This window comes from Gymnoscopelus braueri, assembly GCF_963280865.1.
Source record: "Gymnoscopelus braueri genome assembly, chromosome: 2".
Lineage (NCBI taxonomy): Eukaryota > Metazoa > Chordata > Actinopteri > Myctophiformes > Myctophidae > Gymnoscopelus > Gymnoscopelus braueri.
Window position 1 is genome coordinate 48,979,544 of NC_137604.1, and position 18,810 is coordinate 48,998,353.

At 41.8% G+C, this 18,810-nt stretch overlaps 1 pseudogene across 1 annotated transcript; it reads right to left on the reverse strand.

The window, feature by feature from the left end:
• Positions 1-430: 430 nt before the first annotated feature.
• LOC308099125 (axin-1-like) lies at positions 431-14,652 on the reverse strand (annotated as a pseudogene). Its single transcript, XR_013935057.1, has 13 exons — positions 14,458-14,652; positions 11,608-12,292; positions 11,116-11,309; positions 10,735-10,887; positions 10,289-10,426; positions 10,001-10,097; positions 8,220-8,357; positions 7,432-7,840; positions 5,573-5,741; positions 5,285-5,464; positions 3,965-4,267; positions 3,729-3,878; positions 431-3,283 (listed from the first exon to the last, which is right to left on the reverse strand). The product of XR_013935057.1 is annotated as an axin-1-like (transcript).
• Between the last annotated feature and the right edge of the window lie 4,158 nt (positions 14,653-18,810).

Genomic DNA, 18,810 nt, shown 5'->3' on the forward strand with positions numbered 1-18,810 from the left:
TGAGGCCCTGTGAATACTGACAATCTTGTCCAGCAATGTGACATCATGACCTTGCATGGCCTGATTGGTATTCTTCCAATTAAGATTGTATACTTTTGCTGTGCAGTGCCAATCACTCACTCCATTTTATCCTACTGCTGTCAACATGCTTAACAAAGCCAGTTGAATGTATGTTCTTCATCTACACATGATGTTTTATGTGCAACATTGACTACAATATAGTCAAAGGGAAATTATGTAACACATTTACCTATGAATTAATTGAACTTGAAACTAAAGACAAAGTCCTTCCTCTGACAACTCTAGAAAATAGTTAACTGATCAATGGGAATGAGGGAATATACAGTTTAAGAGACCAAAGGCATGCATTTGTCATGGAGGGCTTAAGAAATATTATACACATATTTGACTAAAATAAACAGGAGAAAGGTTAGCTTTATTCATTGTCTTTATTACGAAGTACCTTTTTTAAAAGAAATGTACAAGTGGAACCAGCACATTGACATGGTTGGTGTTTATCTTTCAAAAACAGAAACACCATGGACATGAGGTGCAGGTTTGAAGACATGTATGAAATGATAATGTACATATTTACAGCATAGCTATCCATAACAGAACTGATCGCACATGATATTGTAAAAAAAAAAAAAAAAAAACATTAAAAGCATGAACTGGTTCAATAACAAATTTAGACTTGCGTATATGATTTAAAGGCACTGTGTTTCACACAATTTGATGACACAACAGACGTTAATTATTGGTTTTGTCCATCTGAAAAAATATTTGTGCTAATCACAAGAAACAACTCTTACAGTGTTGTTATTCATTCATTTCAGGGCATTCTTTCTACCAAGTCAGAAAAAATATACCAACAAAGGGCCATAGCTGTTCACAACTAAACATTAAACAAAATAGACAATAATTCAACTTATCAGGAAAACATTCCATATAAAGAACATGCTTGGTGATTATTAAACTTTTTTTTTATAAACAAATACATATTTAAAAATTTCCATTTCATATTGAAGGCATAATGGGTTGAATTAAGGACAAATACATTTTTCCCCATTGTATCTTTTCCCTTACCAGGCCACACCCATGACAAATTCTATTTGACATTCCAGGAAGACCTCTTTGCCCTCTTAAGAGCACATTCATTAGTATCAGTACATAAATTGTACAGACTTATTCTGGCCATCGACTACGGGTTAACTTATACTTTGTTGAACGACCACTTCACTGGACGAAAATGAATGTGGGACGTTTTGCAGTCGAGTTATTTTCATCAAGCGATGCGGCCATTCGACAAAGTATAAATTTGCCTTAAAAGTAACACTGAAGATCCTCATAGTGACAACTTATGAAATGAATCCTTTAAAGTCAAAGAGAATGCAAGCAAGAAAACACCCCACATCATAATCAACAACAACGTACATTCAGCTGTTAATTAGCTGGCATGACGTGAATGTATGTTGTTTGGTCAGGTCTGGTGTTCTGGCCTCAAGGTCATTCTCGATTCTATATTCTATTGAATTAGGTTGGGTGTAGATTTGCTGTAGTGTTTTAACTCTACATTTACAATTTGGACATTTGGGGAGGGAGCAGCAGAAGATTCCTGTAATGTTCGAGTTGAAACATTACATTGGACACTGAGGGAATTCATTGTACAGATGTGACACAAAAAGGTAGGCATACCCAATATGCTCTTTGGCAGGGTTCAGGAATATAAACACACAGGCGCACACACACACACACACACACAGACAGACACACAGTCACGCACACAGACACGCACACACAGACACGCCTTGTAGATAGTAATGGCACTGGCTGGAAAGACAGGCAGGCACCTACATTGAGCTTGGAGTTAAGTAGACAGGGTATGAGTATAGTTGAGAGGTGCAAAATAACATAATGTGATCATCTGGAGTGAATAAGACACTATGTTCCAGGTCCAGGGTGGCATGTCTATAGTGAGCACCACCCTTTCCATAATAATCAAAGAATGGAATTGAAAACTGTGGCTACAGCTACTCTTGTTTTTTTAAATTCATTGTCGGGTAGAACGCAAGGGCACATCCCAATGTAAACAGTATAGAATTGGGGTACAGGATACGGGTATAAGGGGGGAGCCCTAAAAGGACTAACAACTACATTCCAAATTTAACATACACAAATATACAACAGCAAATTGAGATCTGACACGAGTGTAGGGTGTTAACACCTAATAGTACCTGCCCTGTACACAATGCTAATAAAATGAGAACACATAGTAAGGATACTTGCTCTGTATGCGCAGCATCATATCAAAAATATGTAGCTTTGGTAAACAAGTTATGTACGGTAGAGAACTGCTGTCATTGAACACAATGGTGTGACACAATCACTACATGACATCTATGAATCAGGGGTGAGTGTTCCTGTTATGAGGCGATGAAGTAAACAAGAGGAGAGGCAGGCAATGTTCCGTTAAAAAAAAAAAGGAGAAAAAAAAAAGGTGTGGGGGGGGATAATTATCCCTCTCCTCTTGCACACTAGCTGATCAGGAACAGAGTGTGGAAGGCAGCAAGACTCCAGAATGGAACATAGCTGCATTATTTACTGTCCCAAGCACCGTTTAGTCACCGTGGTAATGTAGCAGCATCAGTAATGGTCTGCGGAGGAGGGATTCCTCCAGAGCACTGGAAGTGGAAGACTAGTTTAACCTCTCTCCATCCAGCCAGCCATCCCTCACCCCGTCCACCCAACGTAGTGAACATGGAAGACTGGTTAGATTCTAGCTTTTTCAACAGTCCTCCTGTAATATACCCACTAGAGACAAAAAGACAGATGAAATACACTTGTGTTCCATTCCTCCCCTCCTCTTCCATCCACCGGGCGTTTGCTCTGTATGTAGGTTTGAGTGAATGCACCAACGCCTCAATCACTCGAGACCAAACAACCCTGCCCTCAATTCTCCATGCGTTGCTTGTCTATATTATGCCTCCTAGTATCGCTTCTTCTGTTGCACGTTCCAGTTTCCATCTGTCCACTTTCTGTCGCTCAATTCCTCGTTGTGCTCAGTCTTTATTCCCAAGTCGTCAGGCTTCTCCTCTTCTGAGATCCTCCTTGTGCCGGTGTATCTCCTTTTCCAATTTCCATTTCCGCTTCCCGTTCTCAGTCAACCTTCTCCACCTTCCCAATGATCTTCTCCTCGAAGATGGGCAAGATGGCGTCATCCTCACGAACCTCCTCAAACACCACCCCGCAGTCGAACTCATCGCTCACCTTTTTGAAGTAGAACCTACACGTACGCAAACACAGAATTAACACAATTCATACAGTGGTATCCTCATACCTTCTTCAAAGACTTCAGCGAGACATTTTGAAGAGTACACATCATATCTTTCAAAAGGAACAAAATAAAAATCGATGCTCATGTTTATTTGGATCTATATCTCAAAAAATGTATTTTCTTTTCAAAATCTTTTTATTCTTTTTTTTTAGACAAAGCCCAGGGGCGAGTATACTGTACATAGCATCTTCTTCATATACGATATCACAAAGATATAATAAAAGCACAGACAAAATGTATGTATGTGTGTGTATATATATATATATATATATATATATATATATATATATATATATATATATATATATATATATATATATATACCACATTCCCCTATCCCACCCTCAATCCCCAGGACAGTTGTAAGGGATTTATTTCCGTTTTAAATTCTCACCTGTAGAGGCCCTTTTTGGTAAGCAGCTCCTTGAACTGGCCTAATGTCACCACGCGCCCTTTGACCGAAGTCCGGTATGGGATTGGCTCTCCACAAAAATAGTACGCTACCGTCACATTCTCACACATCTGCCTTTTGCCAGACTTATGCCTAAGAGAAAGAAGGAAGGTACATGTCAGAATATACAAACTACAATGTACATGTCTACATGCACACACATATGCACAAAATCCTACCTCTGTTTGGCCTGCAATATCGCGTTCCTCCTCCTTTCCTCCTCCAGCCTCCGCCTAGCCTCCTCCAGCTGGGTGAGGGGGTTGGGAGCTGGATTGGGGGGCATGGCTGGGTCCTGGATGAAAGGATGTGAGGGCTGGACCTGGGCGGATGAAGAGCAGGGGGTGGAGGGTGAGACCAATGACGAGGGGTTGTTCCGCAACTGGGCAGAAACCCAGGGGTGGACGATTCCTGGACGTTCCACTGAGGTTGGCCTTGGAGACTCTGTACTGCCAGTTGTCCTCCTGGAGCCACTTGTGCTACCACTGAGGGAGAGAGAGAGAGAAAGAATGAGGATGTGCTGAAATTGAACAGGTAACAAGAAACCGGTTACCAAAAATATGAAGCACTAGTTTTTTTTACAAGTAACTCAAGGGCCTCATCTAATTGGTCTTCTAATTGTTTGGGCTCATATTCAACCAGAAGGTCAACTACAGTAGAAGGCTCATATTCAGGGGCGTACATAACTGGTGCACAAGTGCGCATGCTTGGTCAAAATAATAATAACAGAATAATAAACGAAAAGAAGCGCTCTTGCGCACCGCCGCCGGAAGAACAATTTATTAATAGCGTCAGCTACCAGCTCTGGTGTCATGAAGTTCAACTGTCTATCTACTTCCTGTAAGTAGACAAAAAAATAAAACTAGTGTTGACTGATCATTACAAGTGGCTCTTATTTAAAAATTTGCCATTTTTCAAAGGAAGTCTGTTTCTGTTGAAACCAATCTGCCATGACAAGCTGCTGCTGCATGATGAAGTAAACAAGAACGCATGTTGATTAAACGCAAGATTTTGCCCAAAGTTCATATTTACGAATGAATGAAAAAAAAACATGCAGTTGTGACTTTAACAATGTACACACTTTGGAAGTTAAACATCTGCAACATTAGGTGAGTGGAATTTAATCTGGCTCATGCTGGCTAAAGTAATGTTGCGGTAGAGGAGAACTGTCCGCACAGGGCTGTAGCTCCAATAAAACGGTACTTGCAATTATCAGGTACACAACGATTCGGCCAAGGCCGGGGTCTTTTCTCTATTCTCTTTACTGTTATTTATTTTGTAAATAACTGTAGTCCTACACACACTCAGTCTGCAGCCTAATGGATTTTCGTCCACAATGGAGTTTCTGCCGTCATATAATATGTAGTTCTCTTAACGGATTCATTGCTTTTAAATGCGCAAAAAATATTCATATGGCTCTGTTGCACTTAATGTGTTCTAAATCAGCACTGAAGCGCAAGAAGGGATTGTCTCTCTAGGGATGTTATGTACGTGGAACTGACCTATGTGTGCTCTTCTTGTGTCTGAGTGCCTCTCCCTCCATCATCCACTGCAGAATCTTCTGGTTTCTCTCCATGTCCTCCAAAGGTACTTGGGCTTCCACACCACGTCCGCCCTCATCACCTTTACAAGACAACTCAGCCTTCTTACAGCCCCGCCTTGATAGCGTGCTACCTTTACTACTGCAATACAGACAAAAGACACAGAGACACAAGTTTAGGTACCGTAATCTAAATAGAGGAGAGCACACTTACTGACCTGATAAATGTACACATGAGATTACAACCAACCTGTTGCCCATTCCCTCAAGCGTGCTGGCTCCTGCACCATCTGCATAGTTGCGACCCCTCCCTGCATACTGATTGGCTGGGTCTCCATTCCAGAGAACGTTGGCCTGTGGCCGTGACCCCGCCTCTTCCTGCCCTCTGTGGTGGTACAGCTGCTTGTGGTGATGTGCCCCTGTGACAGACAACAATGACAGGTTCATGAGGGCATGTTGGATCTACTTCCGCTATACCAATCCCCTCTTTATCAAATAGGGCTTAAGTATTGCAACACAAAAGTTGTGAACATTTTGAGAAAAACTAAAAGAATATTGACTCCTGAAATTGTCAAAACATAAGTTGGTACAGTGTTACATTCTGGCTTTCAAATTACATCTACAGCAGTGAATATTGAGCAGAATCCTTAGCTACCATTCAATCCTAAAAAACTAACATATTTGACAAACTTTAAAAGTAGATCTAAATTCATCTAATGATTCTGTCTGTCATATCTCGAAAACCGTTCACACTTAAAAGTTTGCGTTTCTGCCTTATTTGAGTTTCCAGTGGAGAGAGACGGTTAACTAAGGAGTGACATGCAGCAAATGGTCTGGCTGGCCTGGGAATCGAAGCGGGGACTTGCTGAGTCCATGTGGTACGTGCCCTAAACACTCATCTATCGGGTCACTCCTGATTTACACTTGCCGGGGGTATTGCTAGTGCTACAGCTAACATGTCGCACCGCAAGATTGGCTACTTTTGGGGCGCTACACCATTCAATTGTACGACAGAGTATAAATTAAGAATACTGCCTGTTTGTTTGACCATGTTTGTCATGTTTGTTAAAAGTATGTCCATGTCAGTTGCTGTATGTGGAAAATGTTAAAAACCCAATAAAAATATAAAAACAAGAATACTGCCTACTCTATAGCACCAAACAAGCTGCTACCTAAGCATTTTGCATAGGTACTGCGAAAAGCCTGGTGATGCGAGGTTACTCCGGCACCGTCACCAATGCAGACCCTCGGGCTTTTCAGAGCAGCCAGTGTGTGCTCTGAGCCTGAATTTTAGAATGACCCAAGAGCACCCCGGCTGCGCTCCAGTGCTCTCAGAGCGTATTTACGAACGCAATGGCTGCACCTCTTCTTCAGACACGTTTTGTCTTTTGTTGATTCACACACATTTTAACACGCATCCCTCTTTCATTTTGAGTAGGCTCTCGCTTGTAGAGCCTACTTTTTGGGGGATATTTTTGGGGCTTTTCTGCCAAGAAAAGTACCGCCGGGCTCAGGAATTGAACCCTGGACTCACTGTTTCTCAATGGATCTGCATGAACGGCAAATTTCACAGAAAGGTATCAAGTTTGCATGCCCTAGAGTCGTGTGTGAGGTCAAAAGGATGAGTTTTTCTCCTGAACGGCTCAGTCAGAATGGGCATGCGTTCCGAATAATGGTGGATACGCCTACTAGAAAGAGCACTGTATGTCTATACCACTAGTCAGTCTATAAATTCCAGGAGTCTCTTTATATAGGTATGTCCTTCACATTTTTTAAGAACCGTTCTGATTGATTTCACACTAGGCGATATAATAATGTGCACTGTCTGGTGTGAAGTTGATCGGATCGTTCTTCAGGATTGGCCCACTCTGAACAGCCATGCATATCTTGTGAATCACTTATGCGATTGACTTCACACTTGGCGGGTGTATTGCTGAGGACCCAAGAAATGCAGTGTTGAGTGTGAGGTCGATTGGATGAAGAACTGATCCGCCCTGAGCTGCCACATGTTCTGAACTACAGCCATGCCGAGAATGGGCATTGCAGTAGTGTTATGTTCAAACTATAATATTCTGATAAAGAAATACCCAAAACAAAAACAGTGCCTACCTTTGACCCCTGCAGCAGGCAGGCCGTGTACTCCCCCTCGGTGGGGAGGGTAGTGAGAGGGTTGTTGATAGTGATGTGTTGCGCTCCCTCCATCAGGAGAACGAGATGCCTTCGGGGGAGAGTGCCGTCCACCTCCCAAACTGGTGTTGGTCGCCCCTGGCGACTGGCAGCCCGGCGTCTTCATCACACGCTGCACATGCTCATCCAAGATGGACTCTGGGTCATCGTCGTGGGAATCCTCCATAGCAACCAGACCCCCGTAGGTGGCCGCTGTTGCAGTGTTTGCGGTGGTTTCCGAATAACGGGCACCGTAGAGCGGCGGAAAGGAAGATGGCGGGAGGGAGAGTGGTATGCTGTGGGAGGACATTGAGGTTGCCACAGAGATGTCAGCGTCATCGCCCTCTTCCTCCTGTTTGGAGGTGAAAAGAAACATTCATTAGTAACTGATAGTAAACCTTTGAGCGAGCTAGGGCTAGGCAATTAACCAAAAATATATCGAAACCGATATTCAGAAACAATAACTGTCTTATACGAAAACATAAGAAAAACCTTGCTTCTCAGTTATTTGGTTATAACGACATGAAATTTGTTTTTTATAGATTTTTTATAATCGACTAAATTGATTAGTCTGATTAACCACATAACCCTGTATTATACTTAATTTAATGACGGCGTACAGCAATTGTGAAAATAGCTGATTTATTTTAATATTAATTGTAATCGAGGCAAAGGTTTGAAATAATCATCATCATCATTGCACGCACACACACACGCTTAATTATGCTCACCAGACGGACTCTCTTCAGCCTCTCCTCTAGTCTCTCCTGGGCATCTCGCTCTCGTAGAACTGTCTCCAATCTGCTGATGAGCTCAGCTGCAAACCTCTCTGGCTCCACGTGGATGTCCTTTGGCATGCGGTACGTGCGCTGCATACAAACAAACAAACAAACACACACACACACACACACACACATCTGCCATGAAACCCTCATAGTCGCTCGCCGTAAATAAGATTCTAAATAAAAGAGATGTTGACGCCATTTTACAGCAAAGTTCTCTCTGCCTATTATTAAATCATCATCATCAACATCAACACATAATGGAATGATTTCCCAAAGAAGCCTAAGCTGAACGAGCAAGACCACTGCGGCCAGAAAGTAATTTTAGGGCATTTGGATGAACAGTGAAAGTAGACTGGGTAGATTTGACTAATTTGATTAATTCAAAGACTGAAAGAAGAGTGACAGCAAAATGGGGTGGAAAGAATCTGCAGCTCAACACATTTTCCTTCGAAATAATATTACGAAAATTCAATATTATTTGTAAGGAAAACACAGTCAAAGTTCTGATTGCTTGTACATTTTGTAGTTGATAATATAAGCATGTACAATATAGATTTTCCAGCAAATCTTAGTTACACCAACATTGACAAATAAAATGGTTGTCAAAGGGGGGAAATTTAAAACAAATCACAACAACATGCAGTGTCTCTTCTGTTCCGTAGGCTATTGACGAATAAACACAGAGGGAGACGGACAGAGAGACAGACATATACTAGATAGCGAAAGACGCAGTTTGTTTGAAGTTACGTTCAGTACCGCGGGAAGTATGCGGAGGTATGCGCACCTCTAACCTAAAAGGTCTTCCCGCAGCTATGGTTACGTTGTCATTAGGGGTGTGCCGATATATCGTCCCGCGATATATCGCGATACGTTTTCGTGACGATATGCATCGTATTTTTTTACAATAATAATAATCAGGCATGCAAACAGTCCCGAGGTGAAAAGGGTGACAACATGTTGTTTTTTTTCGGGTCAGGTGTCACACTATTGCCCTATTTGGATTCAAAACGGCTATTGTAGCTGAAAAGCTACAAGTTTGCGTCTGAATAATGCAAAAACAGAATTATTTGTTTATATTTTTTCTCCCCCATATATTTTCATAATAAAAAAGTGCGTATCGTATCGTATCGAAATCGTATCGAAGTTGTGAGCCAAATATCGTATCGTATCGTTTGGTGAAATTAGTGTATCGGCACACCCCTAGTTGTCATTCAGTATTATTAGGACATGCAAAGATCTGTGCTCTGCTCAGCGCATAGACTTGAGCAGTGCACCAAACTCACAAGGCATCACCACCAGCTTTTCGCATACTTTTTTTATATCAAAATGTCACATGTGTGCAAAATGCGCACAGGTTGGCAGGTCTGTTATGTACAAGCTCGTCAAACGCTTGCAGATTAGCCGTTTTCGACGAGCAACACCGACTGACTTGCGGGGAGGAGGTTTCTCCGGTGACAGATATACACAATGCGAATTTGGCAGTAAGAAATGCATGTACAGTTGTAAATGCAAAATGTAATTGCAAAACTGAAAATGCTGCAATTCACAAATGTGTACAGAACTGGGAATGGCAAACTATAAGGTTTGAATATTAATGAGAACCATTGCATCCCTAGTAACTACACAAATCAAACCTCTAGGAAAGTGTAAATTTGCTTTAACATTTTATTGTAGTTTAGCTGCGGTTATGGTTGTACACATGGGGTTAAATCAATATTATTACTCACAGGTATATGAGGTAGGGGCACACGTCCATTGGCTTTGGCACTTTCATGCATCTCTCTACGATGCTGCTTACGATATCTATATGGAGGAATACCATCTCTGCAAAGACACAAACACAAGAGGAGAAGGATATACAGTAGTGTTAATATCAAGTCTGTCTATATCCACAGACAGATAACTAATAAATGAAAGTGGTCCTCAACCCATTTCAGCCTAGGCCTTACGTAGATCAGGACCCATTACCTTATAATAACACTGCTAAATGTGTCTGTAAATGTGTGTTTACTTACACACTGCTGTCGGGCAGTGATAGCGTGTCTGCATCGCTGGACATACTCTGTTGCTCGCTGTCGTTAGCACTGGTTGCAGGAGCGCAAGCGTAGCCCATGTTCACATAGTATGGGTTTACCGGCGGCTCTTTCCATGGCCTGACGGGGAAGAAACGGGATATAATTCTTTGTTTTTATTTAATGAGATAGATGGAGCACCCTGAGTTTAACTACTGTATAAGAAACGGCACATTTTTCCATATACTAGGTCTCGCTTTGGCTCTGTTACGAATCAAATGGTACTCACAATAACGCATTGACAGAATACTATTTCTTCAAAAAGGTAATCTGCCCAATTAAGTAGAAATATTTCCGCAATTAAACCATGTATTATTTTACGTAACGTTCGCAGGCATACAGTGGTTAAATTCCACAGACATTCCAGATTTTTCATGATGAGCACACACCTGAACTCCCTGGTATCCGACCGTCTCCGGTTGGATGAGTTTCTCTGTGGTGCAGTCTCCATCAACAGTCTGTGAGTCAGTCTACTGGCTGGTGTGTCTCCACACTCCTCTTCGTCCTCCATTTCCCTCAATCCCCCTACTCCTCCCCCGCATCTAAGATAAAAATGACATTCTAATTAGCATATCTCTGCACATGCACATAAGATTTTTACTTTTGTAATTACAATTTGTTAACTTCACAGGAAACAGAACGTTAATTATCTGCTTCCTTTGAAGTTGAAGAAAAGATTCACAGGATTTGACGCTTAGCCAAAAACGTTCCAACAGGCGAGGAACATTATGTTAATGGTACAGCAACAGCAGGTCCCTAATTCAACTCACCTCCACTCTTCATCCTCAGCAAGCGTAGGTAAGTACCCCGGAACAGGCTTGACTGTCCCTGAAGAAGGGCTCTGATCACTGGGGTTAGGCTTGGGGCTCTCCCCTCCCGTCCGAGTGTACTCCAGATATAGATCTGACTTGAGGAACAAAGGGTAGGTGTTCTCTTCCATGGTGGTCTGGATCTCTGTCTGGGCCTGGGATGAACACGCACATTTCACTTAACTGTACTTGGATGCATTTTACATTGGCCTACCATTTCATGAGATGGTCAAAATACAATCATTGTAGGAAATGTGCCAGTTGCCATTTTCTTTGTCACAACATGCTGCTTTGTTGCTAGATTATTTAACTTTACCAATAACTGTATCAATCTGAAATTTTAACATGTTAATGCATTAGAGAATCAAATGCATGAGAAGATATGCTGGCCTTTTCCTAACAACATGCATCACAGCCAAATTCTCTTATTCATTCACAACTATCATATCTCACCTGTTCGAACATGGCAGGGTCTGGATGTGGCCTCACCACACAATCTCTGATGAAGCTCTTGGTTGCTGGCTTGATCTGTCTGGATACAATCCCACTACCATCTACAATGTACTTCCTGTAAATGGCCTTGGCCAGCTTAGCCCTCTTCTCCTGGCCGGTCTTTCGGAACCCAGAGCAGGCAAACCAGAAGTCAAGAAGGTCTGCACACCCTTCCTGGAACAGGAAGTTACGGAACAGCTGTATTCCTTCCTGGTCGTCCAGTAGAGAATGAAGGGACTCGGCCCACTTCAGGTACGGTGGTGTTGGCGAGGCCGAACCTTCAGGTTCGTAGCCCAAGTCCAGGTCAGGGCGCCGGGGAGTTGCAGACGATGAAGATGGTGTGTAGCTGGGCAAATCAGCCATTTTAGATGAGGAGGAAGATGGGGGGTGGTAGAGGGTCTGGGAGAGAATGTTCGGACGGGTGCAAGCTGACTGGACTGGGGGGTCCAAATCAGATCCCTCCTCACCGGGGACAGGGGGCCGTGGAGCATCCTCTGTAAAGTGGCTGGGGCCACCCAGAGAGGCCACAACCCCGCCCCGGTACCCAATCCCATGTAATTCTCTGACGACACTCATGTCTCTGATTCCAAGAAGCAGAGGTCAGACCTTCCCCTCTGGCAAAAATTCTGCTGACAAACAATTCTCCCTAAGAAAAGAGCAAAAGAGAAAATGATAGTTGATACACAAATAGGGGAGATATCAGTGACAAAGGCTAGGGAAAGATCAGTGACATTATGCTAAATCAATACAGATGTGTCCATCCTCACCTCTGCCTTCTCTCCGCTAAAGACTAATAGATCCATCATCAAACCAAACCAAATGGAGAATATGCCAATAATAACTATGGTGAATATAATGATCCATAATGTTTGGTCTTGACCAACACAAACGCACAACAACTTTAGAACTGCAGTCATGTTAATGTTAATCATAACATAAACATACTGGTAACTACACGTTTGTTAACACAACTGTCCGGTTATTTGTTTATACTCGCAAGTCTAAGTTACTTGCTGGTAGCTAGCTAGCAAGCCACAAAGAAATCAAAATGTTATGTCTCAGTGGGGCTGTGTGTGTGTGAGCAGTAAATTGGCAAGTGATGGCTAGCAAGAGAATTAGTTTATCTTTTCCAGACAGCTAGCGAAGGGGGCTAATGTTAGCAGGTGGCAAAACAAAAACTGAAATTCCACGTGAGACGAGAGAGATCACTTGCTAGCCAAGGGGTAGAGACAGAGCAGCTAACGTTAACTAGCTAGCTAACCTTGCACAAGACCAATGCCACCAGCAGCAGTGCCACGGTGCTTTGAAGTGAGAATCTCATTCATCTTGGCCTGCAAAGAAGACGGTGGGGGGATGGGTATAGAAACAAACTCTACAACCAACCACACAAGACGGGCCTGTGTGTGGAGGAGCATTTAGTTCAAAACCACTACACTTCAGTAGCACTAACGACTTTTCACGTTTTATCCACCCTGAAGCCCAAAACTAGTCTCTGGTAATGGCTGCACTAGTTATAACCTTAACACATCATCACTGGGAACAGAGATCAAACAACAGAAGAAAGCGAGGGCACGTTTTTTTCCCCTTCTTCACCCTGTTGGCTGCGGTTGGCCGCAGCGCCAGCTAGCCTAGAAGGAAGATACCAAGGACCGGTCAGTGACGTCACTAACTGACGTGCGTGTGTAGTAGTCTAGTGTTGTCTCATGGGGCCCTAGCCGGGTACAACGAAACGTCAAACACATTGTCAGCGGTGGGATAAAGTAGTCAAAGTACTCTTTTACTTAAGTAAAAGTGAATGAAATGTAGAATTACACTGTTACGAGTAAAAGTCCGGAATTCAAAATGTACTTGAGTAAAAGTACAAAAGTATTGGTATGAAAATGTGCTTAAAGTACCAAAAGTAGAAAGTACTCATGATGCAGAATGTCCCATTTCAAGTTTTCAAATGTATAAAATGTCAAAAACATCTTTTGAAAATAGCAGATCTACATGTGACGCATTGTGAGCTTGTAGATCTACTATTTTCAAATGGTTACTAAAGTTTTCAAATAATTTTAGTGAAGCAAAAGTACAATATTTTCCTCAGAGATGTAGTGGAGTAGAAGTTAAAGTATTGAACATTGCCATTGGTAATACTCAACTAATGTAAAATGATCTCAAAACTATTGTACTTAAGTACAGTACTCGAGTACATTTGTATTATTATTGTTTTATCACTCAATTTTCTTTAAATATATTTCTAAAATGTATTCAACAGAACCTTAAATGACATCGTGCCAGAAGACTTAGGAAGATTATGCACGTCGAACTCATAGGTCGCACTCCACCAGTTTAACCACTTACTGCGCGACAAATAGCGAAAACACACGATCTTCAAACTCACGAGGCGTCGCGATGAGTTTGAAGATCGGCTGTTTTTGCTATTTTTTTTAAAGTACTTTTTTCTTTTTTTTAAAGGTTGCCGGAAAACGCCGGCGTTAATGTGGTTGGTTAAATCGCGTCGTTTATATATAGTATAAACATATTATGTCGCTAACGCTACCTTGGTGTCAGAAGTGGGATACAAACAATAACAGATACATTATAACTCTACGGTTAAATCGCGTCGTTTCAGTCTACACGACTAGCGCGCTTTTGCGGCGGTATAGTCCGAAAGCAAGTCTTCCGCTAGATGGCGCTTAGTTGTGACCTCACCGACGAATCCTTGGCATCTTTTACACTCGCAGCTAAGCTAGCCTATGTTGGCTAGTTCTGTTAGCTATGGCTACGTTGAAACGTCTCATGTTTTTCCATCAAAGTAACGCGTCCTACCGTCTCTGAAAGCCTGCTCCCCGTAATCCGCTGCATGGGGGATCCTGGCGCCGTGGCGAGCTGTGTGGTCCAAAGCGCGGCATAAGGACGGCTTTCAGACGGGAAACATTACGAAGGAAAAAACAGCCCCAGTGTCGTCTTGAACCTTAACTAACTCCCCATGGTGGTGGGTCTCTCCGAGAGAGCAATAATACAGAGTAGACGGACGGAGCTGGGGCAGAAGACGTGCGTGCACGTTGTGCCCGTGCGCGAAAGTGACAGTGTTGCCAGGTTTGAGTGAGAACCACGCAACCAGGTCTATGAAAACAAGCCCAAAAGAAGCGAATGTGGCACTTAAAAACTATTTGAAAATAGCCGATATACAAGCTCATTGTGTAGAGCTGCTATTTTTTTTTACTTGAAGACATTTTGAAAAATTATGAATATTTTAGAAGCATTTTAACAACAACAATGTTGTATGGGGGGGTCCCTGGCATAACATATTTTCAAATGGGGGTCCTTGACTTGAAAATGTTTGAGAACCACTGGTTTAAACAACATTAGGAAGCAAGACCAAATAAGTAACTACACTTTAGAAACCATGTCTGCATAAGCAGACATGGCAACACTGGAAAGTGAGCGTTGTGTGGTACGACACGGCCGTAGAACTAACATGGTTAGAAGAGATACACTATGGCAGTGGTAGGTTCTCAAACGTTTTTGTGTGAAGGACCCCCAAATTGATATGTATATTGGCCGCGGACCCCCATCTGAAAAGGGTTTGTTCCAGGGACCCCCCAGAAGAGAAGATTTGTGTTCAAAAAAATCTAAATTGTTCAAAATCTTCCAAACATTTTCGATATTTTTCAAAATGATTCAAAAATAGCAGACGTACAAGCTCGTATATCTACTTTTTTTTTAATAGCCAACATACAAATGTATAAAGTGGTTGAAATAATTGTGAAGCTATGTTAACTACTTTTGCTGGGGATCCCCTGCCTGGAACCCCCCAACCCCAAGGACCCATAGGGGCCGCAGGACCCGGTTCTCAAAGTCAAGGATCCCCATTTTCCCAATGAATATGTATTTGGCCGTGGACCCCCGTCCGAAAATATTTTGTGCCAGGGACCCCCATATAAGATTTGTGTTGTTTTTTTTTTGTTTTTTTTAACAGCAGCTATTTTCAAATAGCCGTACAGTAGTAGGGTTTATGTAGTTCAACTGATGCATTTTGATGCCAATACTTTTGTACTTTTACTCGAGTACATTTTGAATTCCGGACTTGAACTTGTAAAAGAGTATTTCTACATTGCAGTATTGATACTTTTACTTAAGTAAAGAAATGTGAGTACTTTTTTCCACCACTGGTGAGTTTGTTCAACGTGAATGGCCTTTCTGCATGAAACAGTTCTGTGAACAGAGCGACAGCGTCCCCTGCGATACAAACATGTCATTACACAATGCAATAGAGGAATTAGAAGAATGCATTGATAGGAAAGTGTTAGTCTATTATTATTCGATTCGTTTATACGTAACCTTCCACCTTGAGATCATATTAGCAAAAATAATAAATCAATAAAGGAAAAAAAAAACCTTTTCCTTGAGGATGGATGGAAACCAGACAAAATGCTAAAACGCAAAACATCAAAATAAATGGCTAAACCTGTCTAGTTTCTGCTCATCTGTGTCAAGGCCAAGGGTATTAAAGGTAGCGTAAGTGATGTTTTATGATTAGAACAAAACGTTTTTTTCTTGTTTGCTCAATAACCCTCTAACGGGCTAACTAACCCTCTCCAGCTCTTTAATAAACTGAAAATACATTTTCAGATTTTCAGCAATTTCATCCAATCAGGAGAACGTACTCATTATCAGCTTTATATAGGCAAGTGTTTGGAGTTCCAGTTAAAAATGTTGTCTGCACATTTCATTCTGTCATCACTTCCAATTTAACTTGTTTATCCAGCTGTATCCTGTAATGATTTCTCTCTCCTGATTGGATACAATTGCTATCCCGACGTGAAAATGCAGTTTGTGTAAAAGAAAGACTAAAGAGCAGGAGAGACAGGGAGACTCTTGTTACTGAACAAACACTCTATAACAGGGGTCTTCAAAGGGGGTCCGGGACCCCTAGGGGATCCTCAGAGTTACTACAGGGGGTCCGCCAAAATCGTTGTGTGATGGAGAACATTAGCCGAAAATAGCAGATCTACAAGCTCACAAAGCCTCCCGCTGCGAGGTGTGCTATTTTCGGAGATTTGGTGTAGAGGGAAATAAAGAGCAGACCAAGTACAGAGCCTTAACGGTCAAGTTCACTAAATATTGAGGGTTTAAACGGTTAATTATCTGAAAATACACATGAGCATGAATCCAACTATGAAATCTATGAATAAGTTGAATCTGCAACACAGTTTTATAGGCTACAATATGTAGTGGGGGGGTCCCTGCTTCATCTCTCTCTCAGCTAGGGGGTCCTTGGCCTGAAAAATGTTGAACACCCCTGCTCTATATATAATGATTACTATCAGACTTATTTTAACAAAACAAAATATATATATAAATAAATGATAATAGTCTAATACTAAAACTAATCCCAATAATAAATCAGTTAGCCTACTGCACATTTAGCTATTTTAAATACATCTTTCGGGGTTTCTTACCTTTGAACAGGTGTTGAGATCACCCCTCCATCCATCCATCCATCCATCGGAGTGACTGACAGGGCAGAGCGGCGGAGCGCATACCGCCGCCAGCTGACGTCTCTGCTTGTCACGGCCAACTGCAGGCTGTCAATCAGTGGCATCGAGCTAGAAGCTGTACCTGTGTGTGTCTGTATGTGCGTGTGCGTGTGAAAAAAAGAGAGAGAGAGAGAGAGAGAGAGAGAGAGAGAGAGAGAGAGAGAGAGAGATTACATACACACTCAAACACACCAAGTCACCAACTGAGTTTGAAAACATGGCCAATGACAAAAACTCCCATACCTAACAGGAGAAATACAACAATGTATATGTAAACACAGCAGCAGTGGTGGAAAGTAACTAAGTACATTTACGCAAGTACTGTACTTAAGTAGCCTACAATTTTGAGGTATTTTGACTTTACTGGAGTACTATTTCCAATTTTCAATAGCCTACTTTTACTACTACTAAACTCATAAACTCATAGTTAGCCTACTAGTTAGTTACTTTGTAGATTTTGATTATCATTACAAAAAATGCATTAACCCACTTTAGCCTTATAGGCTACTTCAGAGTTTCCTGCACTATCTGTACCGAGTGGACCTCTGACACAGACCCACTACTACTGCACATATAAACAGAGCCGCTACCTTTAAACACTATTTAAATCAGAGGCTTTTTTTGTGTAGGCTACTATTTAAATAGTTTTGGGAAACATGCTGATAATTGTCCCTAAAGTGACTGGAAAAAATGTTGCTATTTGTTTCAAAGAGCTTTATACCCTGAATATAACATACTTTCCCCATTTGTTTTTCTTAAATCGTTTTTATTATGTTTTGACACTTGCTTTGCAAAGTAAACTATGTTTTCTCATGCCAATAAAGCTACTGAGTTTATTGGGATGATGGTAAAATCAGCCAGGATGTATAGTTCTTACTTAAATAGAGAGGGAGGGGTGTTGTTTTTAGTGTTTGTTGTTGTTTTTGTTTTGCTTGTTTGTTTGTTGTTGAATTGGCCTGTCTGGGCTATTTGATTAATCTCCCATAGACCTCCATGTAGCCACTGGCTTTTGACAGAATTAATTACATATTTTATCTTGGCTATGTATACAATAGTTTAATTAGGGCACAGTCAATATTAAATAATTAGTCTACACTTAAATTATTATTTCTTCCTGTATGTATGTGTATGTGTGTACGTACCGTATGTATATGTATGCTTAATTATTATCTCCCCCAGGCTAAGGCAGGGGGGGGGGCTTTTAGGAATAAGGTCAGGTTTAGGCATTGTTTTACTGAGGTTACGTTTAGGAATACCTGGTGGCGACCGTTCCGAGGTCTCCGGATTTGACCCGGGGCAAGTGTGTTTTTAGGGCGAGCGTTCTTGTATTCCTAAAATGTGCTCTTGCAAATTGAACAAGACACATAACCAGACCTCAAGCAAGCCTTCCAAGCTAGCTGTCCCAGGCTGAGAGTGGGGGATCCGGTGGCTCTGGTGAGATCCAGGCACGTGCCACTGTAGGTGTCCACTCCAGGATGGACCATGTTGCCATAGTAACCCGCGCCTAGACAGTGGAAAGACCAACATTAGGTATTGTAGCTACGGAGGGAAAGTCGAAACAGGGAGCACTTTTTCAGGAGGCAGAATGACAGACAGGGATGTTTGTGGCTTCAGAAAATAATGATGAAATTCACAATCT